Source organism: Dermacentor silvarum, chromosome 2 (assembly GCF_013339745.2).
Source record: "Dermacentor silvarum isolate Dsil-2018 chromosome 2, BIME_Dsil_1.4, whole genome shotgun sequence".
Taxonomy (NCBI): Eukaryota; Metazoa; Arthropoda; class Arachnida; order Ixodida; family Ixodidae; genus Dermacentor; species Dermacentor silvarum.
In genome coordinates this window covers 261,266,864-261,283,744 of record NC_051155.1, presented here as the reverse complement: position 1 = coordinate 261,283,744, position 16,881 = coordinate 261,266,864, and the positions used below count along the sequence as shown (strand labels likewise).

General features: G+C 47.6%; 1 pseudogene; it reads left to right on the top strand.

Moving 5' to 3' along the window:
- The first annotated feature begins 3,083 nt into the window (after nt 1-3,083).
- LOC119440825 (uncharacterized) lies at nt 3,084-16,143 on the top strand (annotated as a pseudogene).
- The last annotated feature ends 738 nt before the right edge of the window (nt 16,144-16,881 follow it).

Below are 16,881 nucleotides of genomic sequence, written 5' to 3'. Positions count from 1 at the left end.
CGGCCACCTTTTAGAGGTAACATAACTAATCTGTAAATCCCAGCCGTGCCCTGGCAGATAACGGAAACACTGTGACGCACACAGACCTAATGCTAGGCAGATGTATGTCTTTGGAATTTCGCATGGATAGGCGGATAGCGCGAACGCAATGCCCCACTACTGAAAATTGCATGCCTCATGTGCCCCACTTTGTGTACCGGCAAGAGTCAGCATCAGCGCAAGTGCAGTTCCCGCGCCTCTACCTGGGGGTACCGCCTCGCTGTTAAAGGGATACTGAACAAAAATATGCGGAAAGCATCGAAAGTCAACTCGGATGACGCGACCGTTCCGATACGCAGTGTTAATGTCATATATTTTTTAACGGATGACTATTTTTGGTGGATTGTGAGCGTGCGGCGGCTGCACGCTGGCAAGAACGGGGCTGCGCGCCGACCGCCGTGACGTCATGTGCACCCGCTTCTCACAGCAGCAGCAGGCGTTGTAACAGGGCGCTTAAGTTGTTTCGAAATTGTTCGCGTTTAAGCTTCTGAACAGTGTGCAGAAACGGGACGGCGATTTGCACGTTGTATCGACGATATACACACGCCGATTCAGGCAGTCGATCGTTGCGCAATATTGAGTGCACGCATAGAACGCATGTGAAGTCCGTTCGACGTCTGCTCCAGTCCACCTTCTACTTGCGGCATCGCTGTGGTGCGTCCACTGCGGGCGATATATGAAGCTCTCCAACAGCGTTACGCGGAAGTTTCATGACAAGATGAAAAGTATTGAACCCTTCTACTACGATGCCAGAGCGCCCTTTCGCTGACATGCCGCAGCTATGCAGCAAAGCAGGGCCATTCTGATAGTCACTGTCGAAGTGTTCGGAGCGCAGAAACTCACGCTTTGACGATACCCATGTTGGCTGCGATGGGCGCGCAGCGCGAATCCATATACTTCGAAGCTTCAGCTCTACCTGAAAGGTATGACACGGCTTGTCTCGCCCGAAGATACGTTTCTCACACCCTTGCGCGCAGCAGCGTAGAGGCGGTCTCCAGCGTTGTTCCAGTTGCTTCACTGATCACATTGAAAAGCAGCATACAACACAAACCGCGATATAGAAGACTTCGGAACAAGCTCCGCTTGCGAAAATAAGTATGCGGCCACGAGCAACTGCGCAGCTGAGACGTCTTTCACTGCTGGTCGGCGCCGTCAGTGCCGCAGGTGGATAGACGCGGGCGATGGCTCGCGCGCCGGTGTGTAACTAAACGCGTCGTTTAGTTAGCGAATCGCACAACATCATAAAAACGTCACTTCCTTTAGTCCACGGTGCGGCCGCTAGACGCCGTATTCTGCGAAAAATGGAATAATTCATTATTTTCCGCTAGTTTCTGCCTGAAAACAAGGTTGTGTCAACCAATTTCAGCACCCAAGCTTTCATTTAGGCTAGAGAGCTCGGCGGTCAAAAGTTTTGTTCAGTATCCCTGTAAAGTTCTTTTTTTCTACTGTGCCAACAACCGCGCTCGTCGCTCGGCCGCACGGTCTCTTATCTCTCCCGCGCGCAAGCAAGGAAGCGGGAAGCCAGCGCCGGAGGAAGCGGGGGGGGGGGGGGGGGGGGCGCACTTTTCTTCTGCCAACAACCGCGCTCGTCGCTCGCCGCACCGTCTCTTATCTCCACACGGCTCTGACCTTTATGAGCCGTGCATTCGCGGCTCAGTTCCTGTTGAAGCGATAGACCGCACGTACCTTCGCCCGCACCGGCGTATGCTTCCTGCCAGCGTTTTGACAGTCGTTGTCTGCAGTCATTCAGTGTGATCTCTTCATGTTTGTTTGTGCGCGCTCACACCACGCTTGTTGCTTCAGTTAGTAATAGTCGGGTCACATTTTCCAACGCACGCTACACATGTAATGCTGCCCGGATCGGCAGTGCAGCGCTACAGGTGTGTCCCTTCGCACGCGCGCTGCCCACGGGAAGCGCTTCTCATCAACACCACCGTTTCACACGCGCCTTCTCGTGGTCATCGAGTCTCTCTTCATGTCGGTCTACTTACGCCGCAGCACACCTGCTTACTTAATCAGCTCATGTTTACTACAATTCATATTGTTACCAAAGCCGCTCACCTTACTTCGTATGACATTGCTGTGTTGCTATCGCATTCATTGCTTCGCCCTTAGGGCGAAACTGTGACATTTTTTGTGCTGTATCCCTTTAAAGGGGCTATCAACCACTTGTTATGGCACCAGTTCTTTTTTTCTTTTTCTTTTTTTTTTGAGCAATGGAAAGCTGAGAGTCCAATCACACAGCGGTAATGCGGAAAACGCCGCGGGACATTTTTTATTAACATTTTCCGATCTCCATTGTGGATGTAGACCTGCTCAAGAAACAAGCTGGAAACTGATAGGTGAGCGCGATAGCGATTATACGCCGGCATTTGTGGGAAGCACACGAAAAGTGTGGCTCTGTAAAAAAGTAATATTTGTTCTTGGAGCCGATGTTCCCGCGGTCTGTTTTATGAAGCGTCGGATTATTTTAACGATAACAGGTGCTGTCCGTAACTACGCCCCAGCGACGGCTTCCTCGAACAAAAACTGATATCGAAGTCCATGCTTTGGCTGGCTCTATGCACCAGGTTTTTTTTTTTTTGATAAGCCAAGTAATAGGATATGTCAGTATTACGATTATTGCAAAGCTGGCACCTACGCACGGCACAGTTTGTTGATGGCAGTTTGTATCTCACAGAACTTGGGGTACTACTTGTTATAGCGTGACGTCGCATATCTGTGCGCAGCCAGTGCGCGCATTACTTTTGTTACGGATCACGTGATCCCTTGTCTATATAAGTGCGCTGTTAAATAAATGGTCATGCTTTGCTTGTTGGAATGCTGCCTGTTCGCTTTATCGCACTGGCGACGAGGGTGGGATGTGCCCGCTTCCACTAGCTCAGTACGGAAGCAGTATCCAAGACAGTCGGCGGTCGACAGCCACGGAAAGGAAAGCGGCGGCAGCCATGGCCCGGAACATTTGAGATCGTCGGTACCCCAGCAACGAGTCAACGCAGTCATCGGGCGAGCGAACCGATAAGTATACAGTCACTTCACTGGAAATGGCGCGACTGGGGAAGCTCGACGAGTACGACGAAAAGGAGCGGAATTTTGAATCCTATTTAGAACGCTTTGAGCATTTCGTCAATGCAAACGATATCAAAAAGGAAAAGAAGCTGGCCGTATTCTTGAGCGTGATAGGACCGTGAACGTACGAGGTGCTGAAAAGTTTGATAGTACCCGCCGTTTCTGGGGACAAATCCTTTGAAGAGGTGACAGTGCTGTTGAAGAAGCACTATAGTCCAAGCTGTTCAGTCATCGCCGAACGTTGCAAATTTAACAGGCGAGCACAAGAGGAACAAGAAAACATCGAGGACTTCAGAGTGTCCTTAAAGCATTTAGCAAGGAAGTGCGATTTCGGTCTGTTCCTGCAAGACACACTGCGAGACAGATTAGTGGCAGGCATAAGACGCGAAGAAACGCAACTCGCCTTGTTTGCTGAAGACAGTTTAACCTTTGAAAAGGCGTGCAAGATAGCCTTGGACCGGGAGCAAGCTGCGCGACAAACAGCGTTAAGGTACGTTCAGACTACGTACGTAATGTGCAGATATTTCGCAACAAACGTAAACGCAAAAAGCGCAACTAAATTGTTCACACTATAATCGTACCAAGCGTTAAGAGCGCAACAGTGGGCACGCACATGAGCGTAATTGTTGGAAGGCCCGCTACTTTTACGTTTCATACAGATACGACAGTTATGGCGTGGCCAATAAGCGCCGCAGTTTCGGTTTTAAATTTCCGGTGACGCGATTACCGGCATCCCCAGTTAGAGCAACGGAGCGGAGCGTGTGTGCGTAGTTCGAGCTCCCGCGGCGCTGGCATTTCTTTGGTGCGTTCGCCTAGAATTCTCCTTTGGTGCTTTCGCACTGTTTCGACGTGAGAGCGCAGTGCTGGTGGCGTGTGTCGCGTCGTGTTCGAGCTGCGACGGCGCCATTATTTGTTTGTGCCTTCGCAGTTTTGCGACGCACCTTCGCACTGTTTCAACGTGTGTGTGCAGTGGTGGCGTGTGTGCGCGTTGTGTTCGAGCTTCGACGGCGCCAGTATTTGTGTTTGTGCCTGTGTTTGGTGTTTGTCAGCGGTGCGTAGCCGGTGTCAGAATGGCGAGCGTCTCAACGGACGAGCTTCTTATCGACGAAGTGCGTCAGAGGCCCATTTTGTACGACCAGCGCCTCAAGACACACCGCGACAGTCAACTGCGGAATGACGCCTGGCTGGAAATATCCGGCGTTCTGAAACGTGACGGTAAGTTCGTTGGCCTTTGGTAGTTAACAGTCCGCTGGTGCTCTTGTTAAATGGCAGACGTGCTTTACCATGGTAGATATGCTTCACCACAAAGCACAATGTGTATTTCTCTGGAGCTTAATGTAGCGATGGGGGGACCTGGTACGTAGGCTTCCAGTTAACCATAGCGAATATGACGTGCACCGAGAATCGTGTGTCTCGCGCTAAAACATTCTCATGCTGTATAGGTCGTAAATGGCGAGATGTAACCACGGCGGTTGACTGTCGAGCAAAGCGTCAGTCGACATGCATGTGTCGAGAATGTAGGCCAGTGCTGCTTAATTCTTATAAGCCAAGGGTAAAAACGCAAAAGCTGGCGAGGATTCTGAAATCGGTTGGAATGAAATTGATGCTTTATAAAAGCTGTATAAAGCTGCGAAATATTTGCTCTTTAAAACGGTAAAACCACGGTGCTTATAGAATATAGACGTCTAGTGTAGCACAATAAGCAGTTTTCTAGCGAATTGATTCAGTTTCAGCGTTTTTTGCCACTGAACTCTTTTGTTGCCTTTTGTAAACGTTTTCTGTTTATTTTTGTTAATTTGTTAACTCGTTTCTTACATGCCGTCGCAGAGATCCAACATCGTTGGGCCTACCTGAAGCAGAAATTCTTACGACAAAGAAAAATCCACAGCAAGTCGGAAAGTGGCGCAGGAGACGTTGAAAAGCAGTGGGTCCTGATGGGGGGGGGGGGGGGGGGCGCACCTGATGTTTTTGGCAGATACGATTCAAAGCAGAAGGTGAGGTACTATCGGCATCAAATGAAACGCGAACAGCGGAGCGCGTGACACAAGCCTTATCAATGGCATAGTGCGCGCCGTCCACCAGTCATTGACACAGACGGGCCCGCACATCCGGTGTGGCAGCACTGCGCGATCACCCTATAGTGCAATAATTCTGCTTGTTTTCCACGTATGGTATTTGAAAGGAAGAAAATGAAAAAAAAAATCAGAGGTTAAACTACCGCGCTCGGTCTTTACTGCAGCATTGCAGCGCTTTCGGTGTCTGGGCATGATACAAGAAAGGATGAATCAAGAAAGGAAGAAAGGATGATATTAACTGATGTCGGAAGTCGCGATAGCGAAGCCGTGTAATTATAATTACCTTTGGAAACGAAGGTGCACCTAAGCTGAAACGCATATTACAATGAAGAAACGAACAAAAAAGAACTGGTTAACTTGCAAAATTCTTTAATTGCAGATGATAGGAGAAATGTGCAAAAAATAAGCATCGTGTCCATGAATGTTCCTCAGCGGGACTTCACCGAGGAGAAGTCTCGAACGTTTCCGCGAGAAAAATTATTTGCTCGATCCTTAAGTTTAATACTTTGTGAATTCGCCTCCAGCTGCCACAACGGCGCCCATTCTTCGGGGAAGACTGTCCAAGAGCCGTGTCACAAGATCACTAGCACGTAGGCGCTCCCATTCCTCTTGTATGGCAGCCCACAGCGCGTCTTGAGAGCCGCACTGAATTGGCTGCCGCGAGAGTGCCTTCTTCATTGCGCCCCACACATTCTCACATATGTTCATGTCAGCGCCTTGTGGAGGCCACTCCAACAGCATCACTCCCAGCTGTTCCTGCAAGCGTGTTGTTGATTTGGCCATGTGGATGGGACTGCGGTCCTGTTGGAAGAAGTACAACCCGTCAGGGAACGGTCCGTCGAGAGCATAGGGCACCACGACTCTTTCGATCAAATCGCAGTATGCCGCAGCGTTGAACCTGTCCTCTATGCGAACCAGTGGTCCGAGGCCCTCTTTGGACAACGCGCCCCGCACGCTGACGGAGCAGCGGCCGCTGCTTGCTACGCGCTGTAGGTTCCGGGGCTCAAATCTGCAGAAGGAATGTAAACCGTTATTTCAAGCCTTTCTGCCACTCTTGTCATCATCAAAGATCGCGAAAATAGCTGGCTTAATAACAGTGCCCGGCAAAATATACCAAATCATAATTATCATAATGTATTGAATTATAGCAATCACTCAAAAAACGAGACAGCCGACGTACTAAATTGAGTGAATATCAGACCTGGCGTTGTCAGTTCTCCAAATTCTCTGACGCTGGTCCCAGCGAGTGGAGAACGTTGACTCGTCGGTGAATATCACACACCGCCAGTCTTCCACAGTCCATGTTGCGTGTTCTTGAGCATACGCAAGTCTTCCAAGCTTATTGGCCTCTGAAAGTGCAGGCTTTTGGGGTGGCACACGGCTCCGCAGGCCTTTCTCATGCAGTCGACGTCTGATGGTTGACATGCTGGCCGAGAGGTTCAAGCTGTCCTTGATCTGTCGAGCTGTGATGAACGGAACCTCCTTTGCAGCTTGTACAATAAGTAGGCCCTTCGCACTGTCCGTCGCCCGCTGCCTGTGTCCACGTGGAATGTTCCAGAGGCGTCCATCATCACGGAATGCCTGGCAAATTCTATTTATAGTAGACAAAGGTCGGTTCATAATGCTGGCAATTTCACGCTGTTTCAATTCGTGCCGGTAAAGCGAAACAATTTGCGCTCTCTTCCAAACAAACGCTCGGCATTTGCAGTTAAAGTGAAGCCTTTTCGGGTAGGTATCTGAAAGAGGGTGCAGGTGAAGCAGCGCTGGCGAACGAGATACGACGATCGTTTGAAAATCAACCACAAACCGATTATATTTATCTTTTTTTTTATCGTGCCCAGACACCGATTGCTCTGCGACGCTGAAGTAAAAGCAAGGAATTGCGAGTGATACGATCAAAAGCGCTTGGCACGCCCACGATGGCCACCATTATCACCATACGAAAACTAGAGCAGAAACGGAGATAACGCACTATAGGGGGATCGCGCAGTGCTGCCAAACCGGATGTGCACGCCTGTCAATGGTGATGACTGGACGGCCAACACTATACTGTTTCTAATGCTTGACACACGCGCTCCGCTGTTCGGGTTTCATTTGACGCCGATTGTACATCTAATGTTCTTGTATTTAAACTAAACCTACAATTTTTTTCCTCCAAGCGCTTGCTTCAGTCGAATTAGGACCGATGTTGTATTAGGGTCGACGGTGTACAACGCGATAAAACCACAGGGACAGGCACGGATAAGCACTGTTTTTGTTCCTGTGCTTTCTTCGCGCTGTGCACCTTCGAAAATATTTCACCAACTAGCCCAAACAGCCACTTTACCAAGTTTTGTTTGGACTGCTACTGTGTGTGTTGCAGTCAGCTCATTATATGTGCAGTTCTGACGCATGCCAAGAGGCTTCAACTAGTCCAAGCCCCCGTGCCCTTTTGTGCCGTATTGCAATAAAATCACGAAAACGGCCATGCTGCACCTGCATGACTGTTTACATGAAAACGCTGCAAATCGCAATAGATCGCTTCACGTACCTTCGTCTTGCATAAATTGGTTCTACTTCTGTGATGTACAGATGTCTAAAAAATCATGTTTACTCACCCTGACGAAATCTCGTGGTCATAAAATTTTGTGGAAAGATCGATCAAATCAGCTGAAGACCAAGTCGCATGTTTCAAGAAATGATTTCCATCAAATACCATACCGTCCCTGGCATATGATCGAAATCTTTCGTCAGAGTTTGCTCTGGGCTGAAAGTACTTATAAAACAATCTGCCTCATTTTCTGTTTTCACATTTTATCATTTAGGACCATTTCCAGTATGGAAGCCGCTCCAAGCCTTGGTCCTGTACAGCCTGCTTTACCATCGTGTCCACCTGAATCTGATGCTGATAACACACTCACAACAGTTGAAGACATTTACAGCTCATTTTTTGGACAGTGCTGTAGAAAGCCGCTACGACGATGCCCTGGATGAGCCAGCTGAAAACCGGGCTCTCCCTTCAGATGAGACGCAGAATAAACAGATATGTGACGATGGACCAACAGCCTCTCCACAAGCAAAACGAGGAACTTCCAAGAAAAATAAACGAAGGGACATTGATGAATTGATGGGTACACTCATTGAGAATCGCAAATGCCTTCACCAGCTGAACTCTTCAGTGGGGGTTGATGCAGATGAACTATTCCTTGGAGTCTGAAGCCAATGTTGGCTAAGATCAATGAGAAACGCAGCGCAGTTTTGAAACTGAAGATGCATGACATGCTTGTTGAGGCTGCGTTTCTCTCAAGTACAGAAGAAAACGCTTAGCTTTTCAGTTCCCCTGAGCACCAATGTACACGTGTTCCCTGTTGAAGATCATGCAGGTTCCCCCAGAATTTTTTTCGTTTTGACCAGTATACTGCTGCTACAGGACAGCTAGACAAAATAGCACGTGCATTGTTTTATCTCCATGTGCTGCTGCAGCTAGTGCTGTTAAGTTACTGAATCAAATACATCAGCGTTGCACTATTGTGCCACTTAACCTCTTTGTGATATAGTAAATGTGTACACGAGGCTGGCATCTCGCTTTCAGTGGTCTTGTTTTATATAAAATTATGCTGCAAATTATTGCAACCAACTGTATTACTCATGTTTGTAACATATTTATTGTGTGTTGTATCTTACGAATGACGGCACCTCATTTTTAGTGATATCTTAAGGGTTTGTATCCCTTGTGTGAAAGCTAATACTGTCAGTCATGCTTTGTGGGAGTTCACAGGTGTATTGAGTGAGGTAGGCAATATAAAGGCTGTTACTGGTTTTTACAAGATAAATGTGCAATGAAGTTTTACACAAATAGTTTATTTCTCTTTTTTTTACAACAGTGAAATGGCTGAACTCCTACCAGCCACAGCACCTTAGCTTGGCTTTGCTGATAAAATAAAAAATGAAGTTGGAGCAGGCTCAACCTCTACCTTCCACTGCCACGGGACAGCGCCAGACCCATGGAAATAGCTAGCATAGCTGTCCCGCACATCTGCTGCTCTTCTGGAATGTGTATTTGAACCCTGCCGATGAACTTGAGGTAATTGTTCAACAATGTTTCTCCAGCCACCTGTGACAATTCCTCCTGAGCTATCAACAGTGTCGGCCAAGTTCAATGTACAATAACTGCCATCATGCTTTCCTTCTTTCATGAGATAATTGTGAAGACAGCAACAAGAAGGAGACAGCTGAAATTGCATTGTCAGGTAGAAGGCCCATTCTGTTTCTCAGCACTCTCCAACGAGCACACATAATTGCGAATGTGTTCTCAATGCATCCACGTGCACTCGAAAACCTGCACTTATAAACCCTTTTTGGCGTGGCTGCTGTATGCATGCCAGGGTAAGGCGTCATTAAGTTTGCCTTGAGAGGAAATGCATCGTCACCAACAAACACGTATGGAAGCTCACCATATGGAAGGTCTGTAGGAGCAGAGAAGTTTTTGTCAGCGTCATCGACAAACCTGCCCAACTGCGATTTTGAAAAAACGCCACCGTCACTTTCCCGGCCGTAGCATCCGATGTAGACGGAGGTAAGCTTGTAGCTCGTATCACACGAGCCCATTAAGTTTACACTGGAACCTTGCTTGTAATTGAAATACAAGCTTCCGGAGTTGGGTGGTGCATCGAGATGAATGTGCTTTCTGTCTATAGCTCCGACACAGTTTGGAAAATTCCATCTCTGTAAAAACTGTTCAGCTATGGCAAGAAGGTGCTCGCGAGTGAGCGGTGGAAACACTCGGTGCCGCAGAGCTTTCCATATGGCTTGACAAACTTTGGGAACCAGCTGTGATACCGTGGACTTTCCGGAAACACTCTGAAACTGTAGGACAAAGACTCGTAGCTGTTTCCGGTGGCCAGATACCTGAAAGACGTAAGAGATCGCATATTGAAGACTAGCAATCAACACAAACAAAATACGCTATATCATTTTTTATAACATGGTAAGTAAAATACGGGCTCACAATCAGCCTTTTGTTTATACATAACTATGTCAATTCTGTGGTTACTCTTTGCAACGCAGCATATAAGCTGGCAATAGATTATAGTAGACAGCAGTGAAGCTAAAAAAATGTTTACGCTTACCATTCTGATGAATGTGATTCGTATGTTTCAGGTAGAGAATGTTGTCACTAGACAGGGTGTTCTAATTTAGCTGCACCAAATTTTTTTTTTACTGTGGCAGATAGGACAATTAGAATCCTTGATCTAAACTACTCGATGAGGCGGCCATTACTTCCACGAGAAATCAAAACGCATAAATTAATAATTAGCCTAAGTACACTAATTAACTTTTCATTTAATTATTGCACGGCACATCTTTCAATGTACGAATTATAGCAACTGAGTTTGCAAGGCGTATTCACTTAGAACGAATTCTCAGGCCTAAACCAGTCTCGGGATATTAATTTCCAGAGTGTTAATTAGCGTAAGTAGGTTAATTATTCAATTAGGCGTTTTGATTTCTCGTGGAAGTAATGGCCGCCTCATCGAGTAGTTTAGATCAAGGATTATAATTGTCCTATCTACCGCAGGCAATTTTTAAAAAATTGGTACAGCTAAAATGAAATACCCTGTATATGTGTTACAATGGTCATTCCAGCATTCAAGCAGTATACTTTAACGTATATTCATTCACAATGCATAACTTCTAAACATTGTCTGTGGCAGATCGCACGATTCTAAACCTTGAAGTCCAATGGATTGCCCCAGGAGGCGGACATGCTCAATAAATCGTAACCGATATAATCGACAGTAACATTATTTTCAATATCAAGCTTTCAACTAATTAATGGCCATTACAGTTTACTAATTGTAGCTTGTGAGTTTGCAACACATTAACTTTCCAACGAGTTTTTCGACAAGCGCCGTCAAAATCGGAGCAACAATGCACTGCTGTTTGCTTACTGAAAAAAAAGGCCGTTTTATGATTGAAGCATTAAATTACCAGAAACGGCAGATGTTGCAAACCTTAAATATGAATATGTCGGTACCAAGCCATCAAATCGTTTTCTAAATTTATATGCTTTGCAAGCTTTCTTAAATTCTTAATTAACAGCAATACGTGACTAAAGTAATGAGGTATAAGCTTCATTACTTAAATTGGGGCATTAGTAAATATTACATTTCGTTTTTTTGTGCGTCATCATCATCACCCTATATTTATGTCAACTGCAGGACGAAGGCCTCTCCCTGTGATCTCCAATTACTCCTGTCTTGCGCTAGCTGATTTCAACTGGCGCCTGCAAATTTCCTAACTTCACCCCACCTAGTTTTCTGCCATCTTTGACTGCGCTTCTCTTCTGCAAGTAATGCCCGTATATTCCAGCATTTAAACACAGAATATGCCTATTCTGTCGATCCACTGTTAACTTAATCGAAACCAACTATTAAATGCGCGGCTTCAATAGGTTATTGTGACTAGCGCACTGATATGCCGTTTGAGCGATAGCGGGTTACAATGAAGATAAAATTACGAAGATGTCTTACCTCAGAGTAATTGCCAAGCGCTCCGCTGATGACAAACACGGCCGAGGTGGGTTCTTTGTACGTCGATGTATGGTCGCACGAGGTTTTCGAGAAAGCCAAACTGTTGTGACATCCGCACGAAGTTGTGAAACATGACTGCATCCGTTGCCTTCAGCTTTGCAAACAGATTGTGGAAGTCACCGTCCACCACTCTGTCTAAGAACACTTACCGCACCCAAACAGTTCTTCTTCACCTTCTCTTCAGATAAATGGCAAACAAAATCAAAACATCATTTTGCGTTTGCAATGCGTCGACGTCGCTTAGCACTCGTCTGTTTACAGGCCCCATGCTGAAATTTACTGAGACGCAATTGACCAGCTCACGTTTTGATTGGCCGGTCGTAAGATGCGTAACGTATGCAATTGACAATGTGAACGACGAGCATGGTTAACGATCTTAACGCTTGTAACGCGCAATACAGTCTTTATGACAGATGCGCGCTTTGCTAACGTTACGACCGCAGTCTGAACATACTTTTACTGCATGCACAAGGCAAGGAAGCGACGCTGCATGCCATGGCGATAAGAGGACAGAGAACTGAAAAGAAATGGAAACATCGGAAATTCAAGGACGTCAAGCGAGTCTGCGAAAGATGTGGCAAGGCGCACGCCGCTAGTGTTTGCTGGTATAAGAATGTCTAGTGTCACAGCTGTTCACAAATCGGCCATTTACAGATGTGTTCCAGTAAGTGCAGAGAACTAAAGACTGCGAACGTGGTGGACTGCTCTGATAGTGACTCTGAATTAGATGTGTACCATGTTATTAATACAGTCCGTTCTGGATACGAAGTGCAAGTAAACGTAGAACGTGCATGCATGCAGATTGACACGGGAACTGCTGTAACCCTAATTCCTGAGAGTGTTAGGCTGAACGCATTTCCTCATGTCAAGTGCGAGCCATCGCGAGTCACCATAAGAACATACACTGGGGAACCCGTTCCATTGAAGGGGCAATGCAACGTTATCGTCACGGCCGAGAACCAGTCTTAGCGACTGCCAGTTATCATTGTCAAAGATCACGGCAAACAGCGATGCTGATGGGGCGAAATTGGCTCGAGAGGCTAGGGCTTGACTGAAAAAGTGTTTGTTGTCTGTAAATGTAATCGACGCTAGCAAAGTGGAAGCAGTGAAACCAAAGTTCCCAGGGGTATTTTCTAAGCAACCCGGAGTAGTAAGGAACTACCAAACAAGGATAGTTCTTAATCAGAACTGTACGCCATTCTTTGGCAAGGCCAAAAACGTTCCATATGCGCTACGAGATAACGTAGAAAAGGAGCTGGAGAGGATGCAAAAAAGCGGAGTTATACGCCGCGTGAGGCAAAGCGATTGGGCAACGCCAGTGGTTTTGATTCAGAAGAAAGATGGCTCGCTGAGATTGTGCGGGGACTACAAAGTAACAATAAATCCCGTGCTAAAGACCGACCACTACCCATTGCCTCGTCCGGAAGACTTGTACTCTGCAATAGCGGGTAGCAATGTGTTTTGTGTGTTGGATCTTTCAGCCGCGCATCAGCAGATTCCGCTCACTACCGAGTCCCGACCACTGCTAACCATTAATACACACATGGAACTTTTCGAGTTCCAGCGTTTACCGTTTGGTGTAGCCATGAGGTGCCCAAGGGCATACCGCACGTGGGTTGCTACATAGATTTCGTCATTGTGTCGGGAAAAAAACTTCACTGACTGCCAAAAGACGTTGGAACTAGTCCTGCGGCGGCTTAATGATTACAACGTGACTCTGAAAGAAGAAAAGTGTCGTTTTTTTCAGGACACCGTGACTTATCTAGGTAACACTGTGTGCGCTGACGGTATCTACCCCACGGAAGAAAAGATAAAAGCGGTCACGGAAACGCCAGAGCCCACTTGCCAAACGGAGCTAAAGGCTTATCTAGGCATGTTAAACTTTTACGCAAAGTTTTTAAGCAACATTGCCTGCGTCGCAGAATCTTTGTATCGCCTGTTGCGCAAGGGCGAAAAGTGGTCGTGGACACGGGAGTGTAGCGAAGCTTTTGCTGCTACGAAGCAGTTGCTTGTGAATAGTTCTGTGCTCACCTTTTACGACGTAGCGAAACCAATTGCTCTATCATGTGATGCTTCATCCTATGGATTGGGTACTGTTCTTTTTCATGAGACTGCAGAGGGACAAGAGAGGCCAGTGGCGTTTGCATCTAGAACACTTACATCAGCTGAGAACTGCTCAGGGTGAGCGGGAAGCATTAGCACTGATGTTTGGGTTAAAAAAATTTCATCGCTACTTGTATGGAAGAGAGTTCACTCTTTACACAGACCATCAGCCACTGCTCGGAATATTAGCCAAGACAAGCCTGTTCCTACACTTGCGGCAGCTCGAATGCAAATATGGGCAATTACGTTGGCAGCATACAGGTATAAACTAAAATATCGGAAAGGAAGAAACGTTGAAGTGGCTGATGCTCTGTCCAGGCTACAACGTCCTATTGTAGCGGCCGACAAGCCTCTCGAGTGTCTCTTGCTTTTTGACAGCACGCCACTAAAATCGGATGACGTGGCTAAAGCTACCAGACGTGATCCCACCTTGTCTCGCGTGACACACTTCATTCTAAATGGCTGGCCTTCGCAGTGCTCCGAAGAGTTGAGACCATTTTATTCACGTCTCGATGAGCTATCAGTAGAGCAAGAATGCATAACATGGGGATCAAGGGTGATCGATCATACCTGATAAGCTTCGGCTACTGGTCTTGCATCAACTGCATGAAGACCCGCAGGGGCGTCTGCGTCAGCAGGCGTTTGGTGTGTTGCGACACCATGGACCCGAGCACACGAGGGTCGGACCCTCCCACGCTTAACCGTGCGTGGCTTAGCCGTGTCCGGGGAAAAGGGCCTCCGGGGGGGTTGAGCCGATGCCGGGAGTTTGGACCTTTATGGCCCCCCGACGGAGGCAACACACTTCTTTGGCCTCTGCTTCACGTAGACGGCACCCCCGGACTGACCCACCCGGGGGAAATCGGTAGTTGCCTTTTCCTGTCTCCCTCTCCAATCTTCGTCTTTCTCTCTCACTTTCAATCTTTCCTGTCTTCTTTTCCCTTCCATTTACTTCCAACATTCCTGGCAGCAAGGGTCAACCTTGTGTGTCATAACCGCCCTTAGTTATACCAGGGTCCTTCAATACTTTTCTCCTGGTCATGAAACTCCCGCGTAACGCTATGGGAGAGCTTCATATAGCGCCCGCAGTTGCAGCGCCGCGGCGCTGGCGTCGCTAGAAGGGCGACGGTGAAGGCGGCCGCTGCCGCCGGAAAGCGGGGTGTCGGCGCGGCGTGCTGTTGTGCGTGTTTGTTTTTTGTTTCGCCTGAACGTGTCTCTCCATGTAGTGACATCGACACTTCGTAATTCACCACAACAGTGATTCCTAACCTTTGTTGTGAGCCAGGCTGCCGCTCCGGATACAAGGGCGTCGACGAAAAAGTCTCCCTATTCTGTTTACCAGCCAACCCGGAACTACGCGACAGGTGGAAGCGAGCAATCGCGCGACGAGAGACTGCCGGGTTCTCGTTTGTATCGAAGTACTTTCGCGTGTGCGAAAAACATTTTGTTGCCGGAGACATTGTTCGTGCGGACGTGTGTACAGTGAATGGAAACGTGTCACTGCCACGCGATCGACCCAAACTGGTAGGAGATGCCATTCCGAGGATTTTCCAAGGCGTATCTGTGTACTTGTCTAAGCCCAAAGAACGTTCGCATGCACCGAAACGGCGCCCACCTGCAAAAAGGCTGCGAGCGGTATCTTCAAACTGCGCTGAAGCCGAAGTTGCGGCCGTCGCAACTGCAGACGTCATCAATGCAGCCGAAGACGGTAAGTCTTCGGTAAGTCTGGTGCACACCTTTGGAGTATGCTGCTTGCTCACTACGCAGGCAAACTGGCATCACTCTCATTACGATATTCCTTCTTGGTCACTCTTTGCAGATGAAGTACGAACTGTAAATCGCCTTGGCGGTGCTAATGCAGAGTGCCTAACTGAGCACGCCGTTTGCTTTGCCTCAGAGCTGCACAGGGTGAAGGACCAACTTCGCAGTGTGAAGCAACAACTTCATTCGTGTCAGCGGAAGCTCGCAAAAGCGGAGGCGCAGGCAAATGAAAAACGTGGCATGCAGGAAACCATTCAGAAGCTATCGGGCCGCGAGATGCTCATTATAGGTCAGTGCATCATGAAGGCAAACATGGAGTCCACGAATTCAGTGCGGTAAGCCCCCATTCCTGATGGGTTTTTTTGTTTTGTTTGACGTGACTGTCAGGATTATTAGAGAGCTCACCTCTTCTCGCCCGCCGCCCTGGCAGCCTCTTTACGAGCTTTGTGGCCCAGCTTGGCCCAGTGGTTGCGCCACCGACTAGCGGTTTTGACTGCCGGCGCCTGTTCGTTGAGGACTGCCGCTAGCTGCTCCCAAATCTCGTTTTTTTAACAGCAGTCATACGTGGCGTGAGCTCTGTGGAAGCTCTCGCCAAGTATGGGTGCTGCTCGATGAACTGCAGCAATATCGCATTCTGCTCGCCTGACACACGCGGGCCTTTCGCCGACATTTTTTTTGCTTTCTAAATTTCGGGAATTTCAGCCGGGCCGCAACACTATTAATAAGAAAGTTAGAGGCAAACGTTTTGTATACATAGCGCCCGCATAAAATGCTCAGTTTGGTTTGATTACTTTGTTTATTTCTTTATACCGTTAACGTAAAAAGTTAAAGTGGCTACTCACATTTACCGTTGTAGCAGCTTCTTTTTCCAGAAGTCCGTAGGTAGTTTTTCGCTCGCAGAAAATCTAGGGACTTTCTCGGAGTGGAACCGTCAGTGCAAGGGCGCCTGACCGAGGAAGGGTTGCCGTCGCTCCGATCACTTCGACGAAGCTATTGTTCTGTCGTGGCTGTGTCTTGACAGTTATCGATCCACTATGTTCTGCACTGCGATGAGTAATTCTTGTTGGCTCTTCCTAAAAAAAGAAAGGATCACAGGTCATTGAATACGTGCAGCGAAAACCACACAACAATGCAACCACTACACGAGCAATATTTACTCGCCTCACCCTTGTATCTCACGTCTCCCGTAAGCAGCGTATGAAATTCTTCTCAGACGAAAGTACACCGTCGTGGATCTCAATCACTTGCGGGACAATACGGACTAG